Here is a 19,893-nt window from a genome sequence, read left to right on the forward strand (position 1 = left end):
GTGGGCCAGAGGTGTCAGTTAGTGATTAAATAGCCAGGGAGAGAGGTTAGACCACTGGGGAACACAACAAGTAGCGAGAGAGATAGAAGAGAGGGAAGATCTAAGTTGGACCTGGGAGGGTCGATCAGTTGGATAGGTGGTCAACCAGGCAAGGGAACCCAGGTTGTCTCAGAAACGATTGAGCAGGATGGCATGGTTGACCGTGTTGGAAGCAGAGGATAGATCTCGGAGAATGATGACAGAAGGAAGGTGAGAGTCAAGATTGGAGGGCAAGTCTTCACTGGTGTTCAGGAGAGCAGTTTGAAGAGCATAAGCAAAAAGTGAACATAGGGTCTGACTTAATGAATGTGTGCCATCACATTAATCACCAAATAAGCAAGCTTACAGAATGAGAGTGTTCTAGGCTGCTAAAAGCAGCATTGTACAGTAACAATATAAAGTAAAATCATCTCCTTATATCAGCTGTCACATGGTGTGGTTATATGATAGGAATCATGATGATGCAAGTTGCAGTCACCATACCAATTGCTTGAATGGCCAGTGACCCACTCCAGGCTGCGTGATCCTGAACCGGTTCTGCACAGCTCCAGGACTCACAGATCAAAGCCCCCACCCACTTGTTAGGCTATCATCTCGATCCGCTCCCATCATCAACTGCTGTGGGGGTTTGAGAATGCGGGTCCTCTGGCTTCTCAAGTGTCCATCAGCAACAGAGAGAGGACTAGCAGGGGGACATTCTTGAACTGGAGTCTAAGGGTCAGCTAGAGAGCATGCGAGGCATGGCAAGCTGCACAGCAGTTGAGCCTACACAACATAAGAGAGCTCCCATCCACTTCCTTTTGGCCACCTCCATTTCGACTCATTGTCATCTATACCGAGGTATTAAGTTAATATTTGTGGGACACTGTGGCTCCATAATAAACTTACATAACACCATTGAGCCATAGCATATAACTATTTTCTAAGAGCGTGATCTCTTGCTTCAATTTGCAATATCTTTCAAACGTTCTTTCCTAAAGAAACCTAGGAAAAAGCAATAAGACTAAGTGCAACCTCAACAGGCTTGACCATGCCATCAGATGCCTGGCATAATTACCATGTGCTAAGTCATAAGGCCACATGTTCTGCCATCACAGACTAAGTGCAGCCTCAAATGCCACAGGAATGACTGCATGTGCATGTAAGCTACCATAGGAAATGGATAACCAACATATGCAAAATGAAACATCTTAAATGAGACTTCTTAAATTCAGGTATTTTAGACACATACCTGTACAGGCTGCGTCATCCTACCAGCTGTGCTTTTTAATTCTCAAGAAAGAAAGGGTTGCTGCCTTAAGGTCGAGGATGTGTTAAGAGGGAACGTCACGTTAAATAAGATTACAGGAGACGATTTCCTAATTAAGCAATGGATTTATGTGCACCTCATTTAAAAGTGCGCCCAAACAGGATGAACCATTTATTTCAAGGATTTAATGAAATACACAATTCGGTCTTATTTCAGTTTTCATCAAAAAGGGTAGTTTATATCAAAACAATGTAAGTTTCATTCCTCTGACAATATATGGACGCTACCATTTTTGGTCCTGTTACAATACTTACAAACTTGAGTTTGTCTTAGCCGACATGTGTTTCGATCCTTGAGATCTTCTTCAAAGGCGTATTTCAATGGGATATCTTCTCCGTTGCTCCCCACTACATTCCAAACGTGTGATTCAGCAGTTTAAAATTGCATTTTCAGTTGTCCTTATATTACTTCGTTTTTCATCCTTCCATTTTCATAATGAATGTTTCTCATCTTTTCAGCTCCAAAAGTGAGTCCTCTCGACTTTCAGCCTTTTATCTCATTCTTTTATCTTTCATGGATATAAACTACACATTTTGGTGAGAACTGAAATACGACCTAACCGTTTAAATCAATGACTCCAATAACAACATCATAAGCCTGGCATTATCTACATACATCAGGGATAGCCCCATCGGCTGTGGTGCTGCCAACAAATGCCCAACGCATCCTAAATACCTTTCAAAGTGAAGGGAAAAACAGACAATTTAATGGCAGGTTAATGATTCAGTTTCTTCATTTGGTTCTGGAATAGGTACAATAAATTAGCCTTTCTTAGGGACATGCCTTTCTGTGTTTCCATGAACATTGTGTGTTCTCTGTGGCAAACAGCCACTCTCAGTCTTTGGGGTTCTCCATGCAATGCACTTTCTTGGATTGAGTTGGTCCTGTTAGAACAGGGGTCTACAACCTTTGGCTCTTCAGATCTTTGAACTACAATTTCCATCAGCTCTGCACAGCATAGTCAATGGTGAAGAGTCATGAAGTCGTAGTCCAAAACATCTGGAGAGCCACAGGATGCAGACCCTGGTGCTAGAATCAGTCTGACTGGAGTTCCCAATACCTGGCACCAGCCCATGGGATGCCTTGGGTTCTTGTGACTGGGATCAGCATCTAAGAGTATTCCTTCTGCTGGAATCCAGCATTTGCAATCCTTTCCCTCAGTTATTGGTGCAGACATTGCACAGACCTTCAGATGCCATATCAACCTCCTCGCCACTGGGTGATTCTGTTCTCTTTTTCTCATTCTCTCTGGCACCCTGGATGCCTCATCAGATGCCTCAATCCTACACTTCAACACCCCTCCTTTCTCACTTTTCTGCCAACATCTACATTGTATATGTTGTATGTCCTTTCTCTCCTCCCTTTGATCATGTTCACTTCTGATTTACCTTTTTCATTTTGATCTGCCACCTATTTTTCTCTGTCCCATACCCTCCTCTTTAGATCTGCTCCTCTATGTCCCTCCTCAGGTCTTCATTCCACCTCAGTTTCTCATTCACCCAAATCGCCCTCTCTCTCTCTCCTCTGGTCATCTTTCTCCCACCTTCACTCCTCTCCCTCAGTTATTGTCTTCCCTCTTCCTCATCCTCTTTCTCTTTCTCCCTACACAGTCCCTCTCTCCACCTCTGCTCCTCTTTCTTGCCCCTCCACTTTTGACTCATTCTCTCTGTAACTTCTCTTCTCACTGCACAGTCATGCTCTGGACACCTCTTCACTCTCCATGATCACATTCAAGGTGTGTAGTCAGTGTTAAAACCTGAACCATACCTCAATCATCAGCAGTGATCACACAATAATATGTTGCATTCTGACTCCTCTCTGACTGGAAGATAATGCAAGCCGGGTTGTCTGACAGAGAGTGGAGATTTACCACATGCGGATCATACTGCAGTGCTAGAGCCTGCATTTGTAAATCCAAATGGCCAACTAACAATTAGGATAATCTATTCTCAATACTCCCTATGAGTTGCCCTTCCCCTCTGATCCCTCTGCCTCTGGGCCACAAATCCATCCCGGTTCAGAGTGCCTCAGGGGACTAACCTCAGTGATGATAGTATTATACAAAGGAATCAAAAATAAGTCAGAGAAGACTGGAGGATTTGTTCAGTGATGCTTAAACAGGGGGACTGCCAATGAGTAAGCAGAATGTTGTGAGCATGCAGATGAACGATGAAAGGCACACGTACCCACATTGCTAAGGTGGCTGCGTCAAGGACTGGTGACATCACAGAGGGCCAGAACTCTAAATGAATAAGGTCACTGCAGGGTAGCATTTCTGTCAAGGGAAATATGGGTCTAAGTTAAAATGGCTTCCTCTAATTATAGGAAAGAACCTTGAAATATTAAAATCAAGTGCTCCTGAGGTTTTAGAATTGAGGGTTGAGGAAAGGACCCTGTCAGAGGCGTAGTGGGCAAGTGAGTATGAACACCGAGTGCCAGATGAGGTGCATTCGGATGAAGTGCTGTAAGCCAAGTGATGAGGGGGATGCTGTGGCAGGAGCCACCGTGTCCCCTTTTTAAGGTGAGTGTTAATTGTTGCAGTGGCGTTGGGAGGGGGGCTGTACTTCACCTATGATGGCAAAGGTGAAGCATAGACAAGGAACTTGCAAGGCATGGCCATTTGGCAGCTGTGGAGCCAGGAGAGTGCATGATAAGACATAAGGATGCAATGGGTGGAACCTCAGAGCAAACAGCTCGAGGTGGCTCACCGTAATATCTGCTAGGACAGAAGGCTGTGAAGGATGGCACAGCCTGCTCAGAATACACTGGAAGCCAGAAGAAACGATGAATCGGCTTGCACAATCAGGAAGTGTACATGCTGCATGATACTGTGTTGGCAGCTTGACGGGAAGCCAACATTGTGCATCAGGCACAGTTTGTACGTCCCAATGGGATGAAAAAGTGTGAGAAGCAGAAAAGAATGCAGCAGTCTGACCCCAGCTTGCCCCTAGGAGTGCAGATGTCATGTTGTGCCAGTTGGGCGGAAGGTGTTGAGTGCTACCCCTAAGGAGAAAGACATAGCTGCTGGAAAGTGCATGCTATTTTGAGAATAGTGGTGGTCTCTGCAAGCTGTCCCCTCACCCAGATTATTCTCCCATCGCTGATAGATTCTGCATGGGCCATTCTCCAGCTCCTCTCCAGTGTAATATTTCGAAAGACTGGATGTCAAGGGAGGCTGGTGGAAGACAGGTGGCAGCTTCTTTAGGTAGGCTATTAGAAAACACCAAGTGCACAGGCAGGTTGGTAATAAGGACAGTTGATAAAATGTGGGAAAAAAAAACTCCAGGCATCCACCACTGTTGCCGAGCACTCAGGGGTTAAGGAGTGCCTGCCCCCACCATTGTGGGGGCGGAGCGATGATACGGCGGGAGGAGGAGGGGAGAAGGGGGTTATGGGAAAAGGCGCGCTGAGCGCCAGTTAGTTTTACAGCTTACGAAATAAAAGGAAGCACTGATACGATCTCCGTGTGTGCGCGTCCTCCTTCAACACCGGCGACGAGGTTTTCTCCCTGAGCGCCCACGGAGTCCTCCACGGCAATCCGCCGCTCCTCCTTTGGCTTTCCGCGAGTCCTCCGCGGCAATCCGCCGCTCCTCCTTTGGCTTTCCGCTCCTCCTTTGGCTCTCCGCCACTCACCGCGCCGCGAGCGCGCACGTCTGCATTTGGCTGCCCGCCAACTTTCGCGCCCTGATTGCCCTGGGCCCCCTCCGAGCGCGCACAACACGTCCGCATTGGCAGTCCGCCAATTTTCGCACTCTGAAGGCCCCGGGCCTCCTCCTCCTACATCCTGGTGTCCCACATGGGCGGAAGCCCTCTTCCTCCTCGCAGTACCTCCATCATCACGCCCTGAAGGCTCCCAGGTTCTCCTCCTCCCATATCCGGACATCCTTTTCTCATCCACACCCCTAGAAGGTCGTCGGTGGACCAAAGGAGCCCGTGGGCCCAACATAACAGCGCAGGGAAGAGGTCGGACATCTCCTGCGACACCCCACACGCCGGAGGCCGGTGAGTCTGGCCTACCCATATAAGGCATTTAAATACATATTTGTCCGACACCATGAGCACGCCAGCCTCCGCGTCAGGGTCCAACCCAGGTTCGCCTACGCCGGCTCACGTGGTGCAGCCGATTCAATTGCGATTACCGCCCCCTTTCACCATGACCCCACAAGCAACGAAAGGTCCCAGATGGACCGATTGGATGGAAGATTTCCAGCATTACGTCAGGGGATCTGGGGATGGAAATTCCCCCAACATCAGAGACATTTTCCTTAATCTGGTGGGGGGCGAGATAAAGACTGTGGTCAAAACCATTCCTGCAGCTGAACAGAACACTTTCAAAGACTTAATAAAGGCCCTCGACAAACTTCTCATCATCGAAGTCAATCGCGACTATGAACGCTACCTTTTCAACAAGTGCACTCAAATGCCACAGGAAACAGTCGACGAATTCATAACCCGTCTGAGAGTAAAAGGTGCAAATTGTCAATTCGACGCATTTTCTCTGGAAGAAGCCATAAGATTAAGAGTAATTGAAGGTTGCTTGTCCCCTGCCCTCAAGAAACAGCTCTTAAAGAAACCCCTCTCCATCCAGGAAGTGAGCGAGCTCGCTCGCATACATGAGAGGGTCGATGCCCAGGCCACATCCATGGCCAGCCCAAGCAACCCCAAACATGACGCTGCGGAACTCATCGCAACCATACAACCATCTCGTCCAGGCGACAGGGTGCCTCAGCCATACAGAACTCAAAACATCCAAACACCCCGCCTTCAGAGACAATGCTATCGCTGCGGAATGTCTTTTCCGCACGCAGGATCTTGTCCCGCTCTGTCGCAACGATGCACAAACTGCAGAAGAGAAGGTCATTTCCACTCAGTGTGCAGGGAAGGCATACCATTTCCTCCCGTGAGACCCCAAACGCCAGTAAGGACTTTCGTCCGTCCGCCACCTCCCAGACACTTTCAACCCCGATCCTACCAACAGAGCCAAGGACAGAGACGGTACGTCAGAGCCATTGACGAATACCACATGACGGGATACCCACCACAGCCAGAGCAGACGGATCGGACCAGATATGTCACCGATGAATATGATCACCCACCAGAAGAATATGGGCCTGAAACTTTCTACCAGGAGATGCAGGGAGCTGCATATGACATACCGTATGACTCATATGACCAAGATGAGTTTGTCAATCTCATACTCGACACCAAAGAGGCCAGAGAAGCCCCGAAAATCCCCATCAAAATGGGAAATAGACAGTTCCAGTTCATGATTGACTCAGGCGCTACTGTTAACATCATGGGCGAACAGGACTATGCCATGCTACCGAACCCACCTGAACTCCAACAGTCCCGCTCGAGAATATTTCAGTGGGGCGCCACCACCCCCCTACCGACAGTAGGATGTTTCACACAACACCTTCTCCTGAATGGCCGGAAAGTAGACACCACAATACACATCATCCGGTCACTTGCTAGAAGCCGATGCCTGCTCAGTTATCACACGGCGTCTCGCTTGGGCCTAATTGAAATACATGTGAAGGCAGGAGACTCCATCACAGCAACCTCTGAGAGTGTGAACACGAGAGATGCAGTCAGCGCCGTCGCATGCCACCAGATGCAGAACCTGTTGACGCAGGCTGACATCACAAGAGACTTCCCCAACCTCTGCAGGGGGCTGGGCAAACTCAAGGCCCCCCCCATCCGACTACACATTGACACCTCAGTGAGGCCGGTACCGCAACACCCCCGGAGAGTGGGTTTCCACCTGCAAACGGCAGTATCAGACGCACTCCAACAACTATTGTCTGATGGTATTATTGAACCAGCCACAGGTCCGACACCATGGGTTTCCCCTCTCGTGATTGTACCAAAAGAGGGAGGAAAGATCCGTTTGTGTGTGGACATGAGGGTGGCAAACACGGCCATTCAGCACGAGAGGTACCCGGGCCCTTGCATCGAGGACATGATTGTGCAACTGAACAACGCCCAGATGTTCTCCAAACTCGACCTCAACCAAGGATACCATCAGCTGGAACTACATCCGGAATCCAGACCCATCACGACATTCGCGACCCATGGCGGTCTATACAGATATAGACGTCTAAATTTCGGCATCTCATCAGCCGCAGAAATATTCCAAGAAGCCATCCGGCAGGTGATCAGACCCATCAAAGGCACACTGAATTACAGTGACGACATCCTCGTCTTCGGATCATCACAGGAGGCTCACGACAAGGCTCTGCTCGCTACATGTGCAGCACTCCAAGAAGCGGGCCTCACCCTCAACATTGAAAAATGCCGCTTCAGCAAGACCAAGCTGAAATTTTTCGGACACATTTTCTCCAGCGATGGAATGCTGCCAGATCCTGACAAGGTTGACACCATCACCAACCTGGAAGAACCGCGACAAGTCGCTGACGTCCGCTCATTCCTTGGCATGGCTGGCTACTGTGCGCGGTACATACCGCGCTACGCGTCCCTCACCGACCCCCTACGGAAACTCCTCCAGAAAGACACGGTGTTTGAGTGGACCCCCGCATGCCTCCAGGCTTTCTCCGACATCAAGCGAGCTTTGATGGAAGCACACCGTTTGGCATACTTCAATCCCGCATGGCACACTGAAATTGTGGTGGACGCGAGCCCGGTGGGCCTTGGTGCCATCCTAGCTCAGACCAGCGGGGCGGATGTCCACCTGAGACACGTTGTCGCATACGCGAGCAGGGCCCTGTCCACCCCGGAACTGGCCTACTCCCAGGCGGAGAAAGAGAGCTTAGCTGCCGTCTGGGCGTGCGAACATTTCCATGACTTCATCATTGGGAAGAAGTTCACTATAATAACCGACCACCAAGCTCTGCTCTCACTGTTTGGCAACCCGCACACCAAGATGCCTCCGAGAATCGAGCGGTGGGGAATCCGCCTACAGGAATATGACTATGACATCGTGCATCGCCCAGGGGGTAACCTTAACCCCGCTGACTACCTATCACGTCACCCAGTGGGGGCCCCACTGACTCGTGAGGGAGACATCGCCTATGTACAGTACATAGCGTCGAACTCGCTACCTCCGGCGTTGTCCCTGGAGAGAGTGGCTGCCGCATCCGCTGCAGACCCCACCATGGCACTCGCAATCAGTCTCACATTGTCCAGCAAATGGAGAGACCACCATAGAGCGACGCTGGCACACCCAGGAGCGTGCAAACAAGAAATTGAAAGATTGGCCAGGGTACACAGCGAATTGGCCGTCAAGGACAACGACATCCTCCTCAGAGGGTGCAAAATAGTCATCCCCGCCACGCTCAGGAATGAAGTGGTAAGCACAGCCCATGAGGGCCATAGAGGAGCAGAAAACACTAAGAGGCAGCTGAGGCGCCATGTCTGGTTCCCACTCCTGGACGCGGCAGTGGAAGAATGGGTAAAAAACTGCCACGCCTGTCAGTGCACAGCCCCTGCGGAACATCCACCCCCGCTCCAACACACACAGATACCCGAACGACCATGGGAACGGGTAGCCATGGACTTCTACGGACCCACGGAAGAGGGTGACTACCTCTTGCTCATAATAGACGAACACTCACGTTTCCCAATAGTCAAAACGGTCAACACCACCGCATTCCCCCAAGTAGCGGCGGCGATAGAAGAAGTATTCAGCGAGTGGGGGATCCCCAAGATAGTCAAATCCGACAATGGGCCCCCATTCAGTGGCCATGAATTTGGAACACTGGCAGAACATCTAGGGTTTACACATACGAAAATAACTCCTCGCCACCATCAAGCGAACGGAATGGCTGAACGATTCATGGCATCAATCAAAAAAACGAGACAAAGAGCAAGAGTGGAAGCGGTCGACCCACATCAGGCGCTGTGCCGACTCCGACGGGACTACAGAAACACTCCTCACGAAGCCACCAATAAGACACCTGCCGAACTCATATTTCGCTACAAAGTACGAACCCGCATCCCGCACAACCCATCTGATGAGGAGCCGCTTGACATGGACGTGCTCCGAAGGGATGCAGAAGCTAAGGAGAGAGCGAGACGAGAGACAGACGCCCGCCGTCATGCAGTGATGCAAGACTTCCACATTGGAGACGAAGTACTCGTCCAGCAACCAACGCCCAGAAAGACAGATCCGCGGTTTGCTCCAAGTCCCATGAGAGTAACCGCAGTGAAAGGCACTATGGTGACAGCCGAGGATCAAAGCAGAGCTGTCACCAGGAACTGTCAACGATTCAGACACTACTCCAGACGAGAAGGAACAGAGCCGCTATATCGATCGGCCTCTCCAGAGCCGCGAGAGCCACGGGACGACCTGTGGTTTCCACCAGGAGGAGACCCAGGAGGGACAAGCAGAGAAGAGAGGACCTCGGAACCACAAGAGGCAGGTGACCAAGAGGAGAGGCCACGAAGAACTGTAAGGAAACCTATGAGACTTGTTGAAGAATGCTAATTTTAGATGTTTGAATATATTGTTCGGGGGTGATGTTGCCGAGCACTCAGGGGTTAAGGAGTGCCTGCCCCCACCATTGTGGGGGCGGAGCGATGATACGGCGGGAGGAGGAGGGGAGAAGGGGGTTATGGGAAAAGGCGAGCTGAGCGCCAATTAGTTTTACAGCTTACGAAATAAAAGGAAGCACTGATACGATCTCCGTGTGTGCGCGTCCTCCTTCAACCTCCTTCAACAACCACCAAGCTAATGTAGCTGTATCTATCGCACACGTAAATGAAACACAGGAATGGAAGACTGAGAAGAAAACTCCATTCCATCTCAAACGCTTGTGACTCACATGGGTTTCATGCACAATGCCAATAAAGTAAGAAATCAGAGCCAACAAATTATATTTCAAAGTGTCCTAAAAGAAAAAAACAAAGAACCCCATGTTTTAAAGCCATAACATTTTCTAAAGCTGTATCTATCTGTTCGTGACTTAGAGTTTAATGAAATCCAAAGCAGGAGGCGTCCTCTGCTCTCCACCATTGTGACGGACTAGTGCTAACAAAATATGTAATATATCTTTGTTTCCAGATGAGAGAACTCCCCGAGGTTTCCTTGTGTAAATATGTATCAGCCCATCAAAGGAAATAATGCCAGTCCTTGCCCCAACTTGTTAGCAGGTCTGTTCATATTCCACGATTATACGATAAAGAGGTCCAGTTCATGGCCTTCAGCAAGTGGTCCAATGTCACATCTCTTGTCTCATCACCTTTTGGGTTTGCAGTAATTTGGCAGGATAGTTAAATAACGTTTTTTTTTTTTAAGTTGGGAGGTATTCCAAGTGTGGTGGGCATGAATCTACACTAACCAGTGGCTGAAAGCAGTCCAGGGCATCTGCAGAGCCCCTTGATGTGGCCTTTATGACAATCCAACTCCCATATTAATACTAATAGGCAGGGGGTGACAAATATGCATATTGTGACCTAAGCCCCTTATCTACATGTCCTTTGTCGGACATGTAGATAAGAATTCTGGTGACTTATACATAAAGGTTTTACTGCATAAAAAAGTGGCAAAGTCACTGTCCTCACCAGCCCTCACCAGAAAGGATCCAGAGCAGAAATGTCACTAGCCATCCATCTTTCCCAAAATGTCAAGACCATACAATAAAAACCTCTCTCACGCTGAAAATGTCCCTATGGTTCAGCTATTCTCTTAACAGCTGCATGCAAAGCTAAAGTGCAACTGGTGGCGGTAAGGGAAATGTTTAATTTGAGGGGCATACCTGTATGTGTCTAATATGCTGGAGCAACCGAGCGCAGCATGGGAGACTGAACCAAAAAGGGGGATTAGAGGGGTGTTCTTCCCCCAAGACAATATTTAAAATAATGGGGGTCATTCCGAGTTTGGAGGTAAGTTCCGTCCATTACAAGCATGGCGCAAATAGCGTGTCCGAGCTGGCAATAGACCGCAAAAAGCGCACTATTACGAGTTTGCGGGCACAAGCTTTGTGCCATGCTGGTAATGACCGTAGCGCCATGGCGCAAAAATGGCAGAAAAACTCCCTACCGGCATGAACCGCACCGTAGCGAACACTACCGCCATGGAGCAACGCGGCATTAGCGGTGACTGTAAAGATCGGTCACCGTTATTTACAGTCAATGTTAAAATGCAGAACCGGAAATAGAGCCATCGCACAGGAACTGGATGGAGCACGGCGGCCATCTTTAAAAACACAATCCATTGCCATCCTCACCAGACAGGAACCCTGGCACATTGTTGACATACCGGAGAGTTACCACCACTACTGAGGAATGCCCAAAGTGCTGAAAAAGGGAGCTGCCCACCTCCGAAAGGAACGGTTCAGCCCTGACAAACTGCAAATGCTAGTGGACACCCTCCACGAGCATGCTGACACTGTTTTCAGCACCGACATACAGAGGGTGGCAGTGCTAAAAATAAAAGGCATCTGGGCACTAGTGGCGCAGAAGGTGAGCGCTGTGGGCAACACCTCCCGCACTACAGAGGACTGCTGCAAAAGGTGGGACGACCTGCGGCTGAGGGTGCGGAGCATCCTCTCTGCGAATAGAAGCCAGGCCTTGGAGACTGGAGGAGGCCCAGGTTCGCCCATGAAACTAATGCTGTGGGAGGAGACATGTGCGGCCATGATAGGCTCCGAATCCATTGAAGGGGTCGGGGAAATGGAGTGTGGTGCAATGTCATCCGCTGATGGAGGTGAGTGTCCAAAGTCAATACTGCCAACGCCAATGTTAAGAAAGTCACTGCTAAGGTCTGGCCAAGGAGTCACGGCATGGTTGGCCACACCCCCCCTGTTAATCATGCCAAAGCAAGTGACACTCAGGCTAGTGCCAGGTGCGAGGCCGTAACCCATATGACACATACCACACAAAGTGTCCGATTCCATGAGGCACACAGGGCAGTTGATGCAAACAGTGTGCATGTTAGACAGCACAAAACCCGGCCAACATGAGTAACACAGACATATGCATGCATTTACCACCCAAGTATTGAATTATGTGCCGTTCCCAACCCAAATGCCGATAACCCACAAATATCTGAATGTGCTATTGTAGCCATGTATAAATGCTGGCTCTGAAATCATCACTCATGCCGTCCCTCTCTTCCACCCCCACAGGCAGTGAGCATGACCGCGAGGAGCAGGAGAGCAACTGCCCCAGCACTTCCAGGGACCAAGGCAGGGGCCTCCGTTCCCAGCGAAGAAGACAACACCTGTACGCACACCACCGGCTCCAGCAAGGCCCGTGGAGGGTGCACCACCCCTACCCCCACCCCTCCCCTGCACTGGCTGCAGACACATGCCCAACACTACGGTCTGAGGAGTCGAGTGTGGCTGGGGAGGTGGCAGCTACTGCCCCCCTCGATGTTGCCAACAGCATCATATTCCATCTGTGGAGCGACTGAGGAGGACACATTTGAAGTCGTCCACACCCCTGATGCCCACTCTAACCCCCAGGTCTCCTTTAGCGACTCGGGTGACACCTACACACCTGAGCTAACTGGCAAGGACCAACACAGGGACATGCCAGTCCTGTGGCCAGTTCTCTTGAGGAAGCGCCGGCAGGACATCTCAGCCCGATCCCCAGCAGGGCCACAACATCAGCCGCCGAAGCACAGCGGGCTGAGCAGCTCACAGCCCTTATCACTGATTTTATACAGGACAATTGGCAGGCCAGGGAGGAGTGGCAGGATGAATTTAGGGCACTGGGCCAGGTGATAACAGACAGCACCAACCGGCTCTCTGAGGTCCTCAGCCACATAGCTGATGCTGTGGAGGCTGCACATCCTGCACAACAGCCCCAGCATGAGGACACCCCCTCAACTAGCAACTCGACCCAGACCAGCCCGCTCCGTCGTTCGCTCCATACTGGACATGCCTCTCCCTGGCTCCGGGAGCACACAGTGACATTACTGCCATCCACATGTGGGCTATGTGGACCCTATGGGACTAGTGTGGGGTTGTTGTGGTGGGAGGGGGGGGTAAGGGTGTGTTTGGGAGTTGTGGTGGGAGGGGGAGGGAGGTGAGGGTGTGTTTGGGAGTTGTGATGGGAGGGGGGGAGGGTGTGTTTGGGAGTTGTGGTGGAAGGGGGCTGGGGGGAGGGTGGTGGAGGGTTTTGTTTTTTCACGTTGAAATGTTCACTTTAAATACACTGGTTGTTCATCTAAAAAAAACAGAGTGGACATTCATCATTGCGCATGTGTCATTTAATATTGCACAGTGCATAGTGTACATGTATCCCCACATCCAGTGCCCGATGTCCTGACATTCTCACACCCTCTGCTGACTTGTGTGTCAGAAATATTGTCCAATCAATGCCTCTTCTTCCTCCTCCTCCCCTTCATCATCATCAGGTGGTAGCAGTTCCATGTCAGGGGGCAGGGGCACGTTTCCGACGGATGCACATATTGTGCAGCATTACACATGCCATGGTGATCTTGGACACCTTCTCATGGCTGTAGATGAGTGCCCCACCAGACCGGCTGAGGCAACAAAATCATGCCTTCAACAGGCCAAAAGTCTGCTCAATCACCACACGTGTACGGGTATGGGAATGATTGTAGTCCTCCTCATGCCTGTTCTGTGGGTTTCGGACAGGGGTCATGAGCCACGCCTTCAAGGGATAGCCACCATCACCTGCATGAGAGGGGAATGAAGGTAAGTGTTCGTACATTCATGGCGGACAACTGAACTAGTCTTACATGGCAGCAGGTGATTTCTGCCCATACGCAAATGTCCCTCTGGATGCATTGACCCCATTTCTGGCCCCGCTATGTGTCCTGTGCAATGGAATGATGGAGAAAGTATCATCTTCAAGATGTTTTATGGTGTGCACTCACACCTTTGCATGTGCATCGTATATGCATGCAGCAGTGTTGGGTAAAATCATTGATGTGTTGTGTTCTGTGAGATTTGGTAGTAGGGAGTGTTGGCTGTAGTCAGTAGCATATTCGTCATTCTGCACTGATTAGTACCTGGTGACTTGCAGCACTCCTATGGGTGTGCGTAACCAGTGACACGCTGTGGTATCCCTGTTAGGCTCACTTCAATGCACTCCCGGGGATGACTGTCCTGTGTGGTGATATGATGGAGGCAGCGACATAGTGCATTTGCAGTGCATAGTGCAGGATGGCCTTACGGTGCGTGAGGGCCGCCGATGAGTGCTGCATGTGTTGTGGGATGTGGCCTGGTTACCTGTTAGTCATGTAGTGTTCGGTGTCGACCTTACTTCATCACTGTGGAATTTGGTAGTCATGTGCCGTTTCACTTGCTTTGGGGCACAGTGTTCGGTGAGGTGCACATCATGCACTGGCGTCAACATTTCCACCCAGGTGGAGTATGCATCTCCCCCTTCCCACTCAGGTGGAGTATGCATCCCCCACCCTTCCCACCCAGGTGGAGTATGCATCCCCCCCTTCCCACCCAGGTGGAGTATGCATCTCCCCCCTTCCCACCCAGGTGGAGTATGCATCCCCCCTCCGACCCAGGTGGAGCATGCATTACCCCCCCCCTTCCCACCCAGGTGGAGTATGCAGCCACTCACCTCACAACCCCGATGCACTGCCATGGCCCAGTCAGGCAACTCACCAAGCAGCAAGGCACATCGTCCAGCATGTCGCTCCATATAGCGTGGTAGCGTGGAGTTCCGCAGGACCAAAGAGTCATGAGTTGATCCTGGATATCGGGCACAGCAATGTGTGATGATCTTGCTGGCATTGCAACCATCTGCACGTTGATGGAGTGGTATTGCTTGCAGTTGCGATACGCCACCTCCATAGCATGCGGGACCACCAACTCCACGTGGGTGCAGTCGAGGGCACCTATACAATTTGGCATGCTTGCCAGTGCATGGAAGGCAACTTTTGTATTGAATATCTCCTGGGGAGTCCGTGGTAGGGAAATGTAGTCCCTTGTGTGCTTGAGGAGGGCATCCAGCACTTGGGCCAGTATCCGGGAAAATAAGGATTGTGATTTGCCATGCATGTGCCCCACTGTGTTCTGGTAGGTGCATGTGGCAAGGAAGTGGAACACAGACACTACTTTCAGTAGAGGGGGGATGGTGGTGCGTATTTCTATGAGACTCACTATGTCGTCATGTATCAGGTCCATTATGGTGGTGATGGTATCACGGTCAAGCCGGTACAGGGTGTGGATCTGCTCTGGTGTTAGGTTGAAGGGGGTGGCTCTGATGTGAGGGATTGGTGGCTGCCGGCGTGGTAACGGTGGCTGCACTGGTGGGGCAAGCTGGGCCTGTCTCACCCTCCTTCTCCTCCTGTGTATCCTCTGTGGTGGGGGCTGTGGTTGATGTTGTTTTTGCAGCCTTGCAAGCAGGGCCTCCAGATCCAGTAATGCTACTATTGATATCATCTTGGTGTGGGAGGGGATGTGGTGTGTGGGTGTGCTCCTTTTGTGCTGTGCCAGACTCCATTGCCTCCACTTGTGCTGATTGTGTGCACCTGTGGCTCTTGGAAACACTGCTCAGGGTTCTTATCACCTTCTCGAAGATGCCGGTATTTACTCCATGCCGGTAAGGTACTTTTTTGGGCTTCAGTAGGCTGTTATTTGCATGTCTGCATGGCTTGTGATCAGCTCTGGTTTACGGCATGCCGGTAATGCCACCATGTTGTATCGCGCGCCCGCGACTGGACCGCTATTTACGGCATTGTAAAGTACGATGCCGTAAATAGCGGTCTGGTTGGTCACAATAGCCCGTAGGGGTAAGCGATGCCAGTAATCCTTTACCGGCATCGTTTTTATCTTACCTCCAACCTCGGAATGACCCCCATTGTGTTGAAATGGTGCATCTTACAGCACTTTCTAAGAATAAGTGGGTAGAAATGTTGTATGGTAGTACATGAAAAGCCCCAATATATGTAACTCACCAAGAGTGCACAAGATCATTTTCCAATGCATTTTCATAATATGTTTTCCCAAAACATATCCCATTATATAAAGCATGCTCATATCCTCTGTTTCCATACATTTCCAGGCATGCTGTACTATTATATGCCAATATAAGGACTCCCAGCCAGTAGGAAAATGACATTTCGCAGAAAGAAATTATATTGTGACTGGCTGTACTATGATGGTCCAGTGTACCAAGTAATCACATCTATGTTTGCGTTCACCCATGATGCAAAATATAAAAATACCATGACACACAAAGAATATATGGCTTGACTGGGCCCATCAATGTGGGCCACTCTAGCCTTGAAATATCACTTATCGTGTTTGCTTTACCCTTGATGTCAAGTAAAAAGTAACAAATGCATGCCACAGTAAAAAAGAAAATGCACATTGACACCATATTCCAAGCTAGCCATGTAATAACACGTATCATGCCTACCCATTCATTTGTTTGGTAACTATCGCAATGTTAAAGAAGAGGTATGAGTCTCGATCTTGCATCATGTTTGCTTTACCCTTGATTCCAAGTATAAAATGTCATGCCAAATTAAGAAAGTAAATGCAGACTGGCACAACTAATGTACGTCAGTCTATTCACAGAGTCACACTTATGATTGCTTGTCCCTTGATGCCAAGAAAAAAATAGAATGTCACATTAAGAAAGTGTATGCAGCGGACACTGGTAGTGCCAGTTTGCATATACTTTCTTAATGTTGGGTGGTTATTGTTTACTTCGCATCAAGGGTAAAGCAAACATAATACGTGTTATTACGTGACAAGACTGACCTACATCCAATGTAGGCCAGTTGAGCCAGCTAATATCACCCAGCATATTTGAACTACTCTCTATTCCAAGTAAACAATGCCATGCCACAAAAAGAAAGTATATGCAGGCTGGCACCATTAATGTAGGACAGTTTAACCAGGTAAAACCACGTATCATGTTTGCTTCATCCTTGATGCACACTTAGTGTGCATCAAGGGTAAAGCAAATATGATATGTGTTATTGGCTGGCTAGACTGGCCTACACTGAATGTGGGCCATTGAAAACACTTAGCATGCTTGCTTTATCCCTGATGCACAGAAAGGGCAAAACAAACATAAGTGTTCTTATGTGGATAAACTGGCCTACATCAAATATAGGCCAGCATATCCACATAATAACACTCCACTTACCATTTTTTGCTTGACCCTTGATGCACATATTGTATGCAGGGTAAAGCAAAAAAAGAATGCCATGCCCCAAGAAGGCAAAATTGAAGGGTGTCGGGAGGCTTTCCTATTACCCTTTCCTTTTGAAAAACGTGCAGATAATGTCATCTCATGTGGGCTCACAGGGAATAGGTGCCAATATTAGTACGTGGCTTCACTTGCAAGAACATTTTCTTGCATATAAGGCAAGCGGAAAAATTAGCTTCTTGCTTTTCTGACATAAAATAACATCACATTCCTGATTTTGTAGGAGACAGGCCCTTACCTCGCCTACTTTTTGGTATCTACTTGGGGCTCATTTGAGTGGGTGCTGTATGGGTGCTGCTAACTGAGGGGACAGTTCTGTTGATGTCAATTACTACACGGATGTACTACCTGTAGCAAGTATTTCGCCAGACCATTTTTGAAAGAGACTGCACTATGGGTCATAAGGAGTGTCTGAAGCTTTCTGCTTGTTTACAGTCCGTGCTCTTTACAACTCAATCGGTTTGTCACTGTCATGATCTTCATCGTCATCTGTTTCTAAGGAAAACAGATGTGGGGATTTTCAGGAATCCCTTCTTCTCTCTGATCTGTACATTTGTATCTTTGTTGTTAAGATGATGGCATGCTTTCCATATCGTGCCCCAGTTGGCAGAGACGCAATTGCCTCCTCTTCCTACACTCTCCTGTGGCACCTGGCACATGTGCAAAGGTGCTGCTTACCACATCACATGTCTCCCCAATGTGGCAGATGCTTTGGGGAAAGATGTCCCTAAACACAGCCAGGAAAGTACTAGGTTAGCCAGGTGGGTTTTCCTTGCCACGGTTTATGCATGTCAAGAGAATGTTTGGTGACTTGGGAAATACTGACATATGGACATACCCTGACCATACAACTGGTAGCACAAACAAGATCATAAAGGCAGCCTTCTGGCAAACATGCCGACTTGATTTGCTTATTCTAAACCCAGGTTCATCTACATTGACCATCTATTGGGTGAATACGAACGATACAGGCTAGGAACCCTATGTAAATGTTATGCAACCAAAGTCTTTGCATTCCCTATATATTAAGCTGAGATTTGGCATTTTGCCGGTTGCTGAGAAAATGAATAAATGGGATGGTGCTGTATCACACAACTGCCCACATTGTACTGACAGGACTGAGACCATAGAGCACTTTCTTATAGCCTGCCCATTGTACCTCTATTTTCGAAGAAAGGTTTTTGCTATTTAGAATTACTACAACAATCGAGACCATGGTCTTTTGTATGAGGATCAACGATCCTGCAAATGTCTTTGTGGTGGCAAAATATGTGTATAGATCATGGCTGAAAAGATCTGTATTATTGAAGTCCATGAAAGGAGAGGTGCAAGCCCTGAAATAGTTGAATGTGTATTTAATTATTAAACCATATTTAAGCCTGGATATTCCTTGGCATTATAACGAAAATTATAGTCCCATTAACAACCTGCCAATGGTTAAGATTGTATAACTGATATATTTTCTTATTGATAATGCACTTGCACTTTCATGTTTATGTTGTACTTATCGACTGCTATTATTCCAATGCACTATTTGTATTTGTGATAAGGATTTTTTGTCTTTTTTTTAACGCTAGATGTCTAAGGGCCTCATTACACGGTAGGCGGTAAGGGTTTACCGGTACCGGTATTTTACCGGTAGCAGTAAATCCTTACCGCCTTACTATGAGGTCCCTTTGCGGGTTGGGAAATTTAACGCCTGCTTTTTGCAGGCGTTAAAAACCAACCCGCAAAGGGAACAGTGGAGCTAATTGCGGTACCGTAATTAGCGCCTTCCCCATTCCCATAGAGCCCTATGGGGCAAAAATGGGAATGTGGAAGGGCAATGGTGGAAAGGGGAATTACCGCCCCATCAACCTTGGAATAGGGCGGTAATTCCCCTTTCCTCCAAGGCGGTGCCAGTATTTTACCGGCATGAACTATGGCGCTAATAGCGCCATGATTCTCCGCCTACCGTGTAATGAGGCCCTAAGTCAGTGGCTAAGACTAATGCGCTGTTTTTAAATATTTCAAAGTGCTGTATGTGATGGTTGCTGCTCCTGCTCACTTTTATGTCACTTTTCAGCCGAAATAAAGTATCTGAAAACTGAACTGTATCTTGTGGTGGAAGGGATCTGTGGCCACCGATTGACTGGTGTGGATGTTGCAGAGATAGATCCCTTTACTAATCTGGGATTCTCCAACACAAATCTCTGGTTTTGTGGCAGGTGAAAAACTCCCAACAGATAAGTTCCACGCCCGATCCTTACCCTGTCCCCTACCATATTTGATACTATAATAGATTTCCAAATGTTAATTCAATTCTCCAGTTTAGTTCAATAGATGGACATGGCCTTCTTTCTCCTCCTAGTAAATGCATGTGCGGCTCTCAGTGACACGCTCTTGTCCTCTGCCTAATGAATGCATATGGGCTTCTTAGTGCTTGGACC

Source organism: Ambystoma mexicanum, chromosome 5q (genome assembly GCF_040938575.1).
Source record: "Ambystoma mexicanum isolate Mex_15411 chromosome 5q, UKY_AmexF1_1, whole genome shotgun sequence".
In the NCBI taxonomy this organism is placed as follows: domain Eukaryota; kingdom Metazoa; phylum Chordata; class Amphibia; order Caudata; family Ambystomatidae; genus Ambystoma; species Ambystoma mexicanum.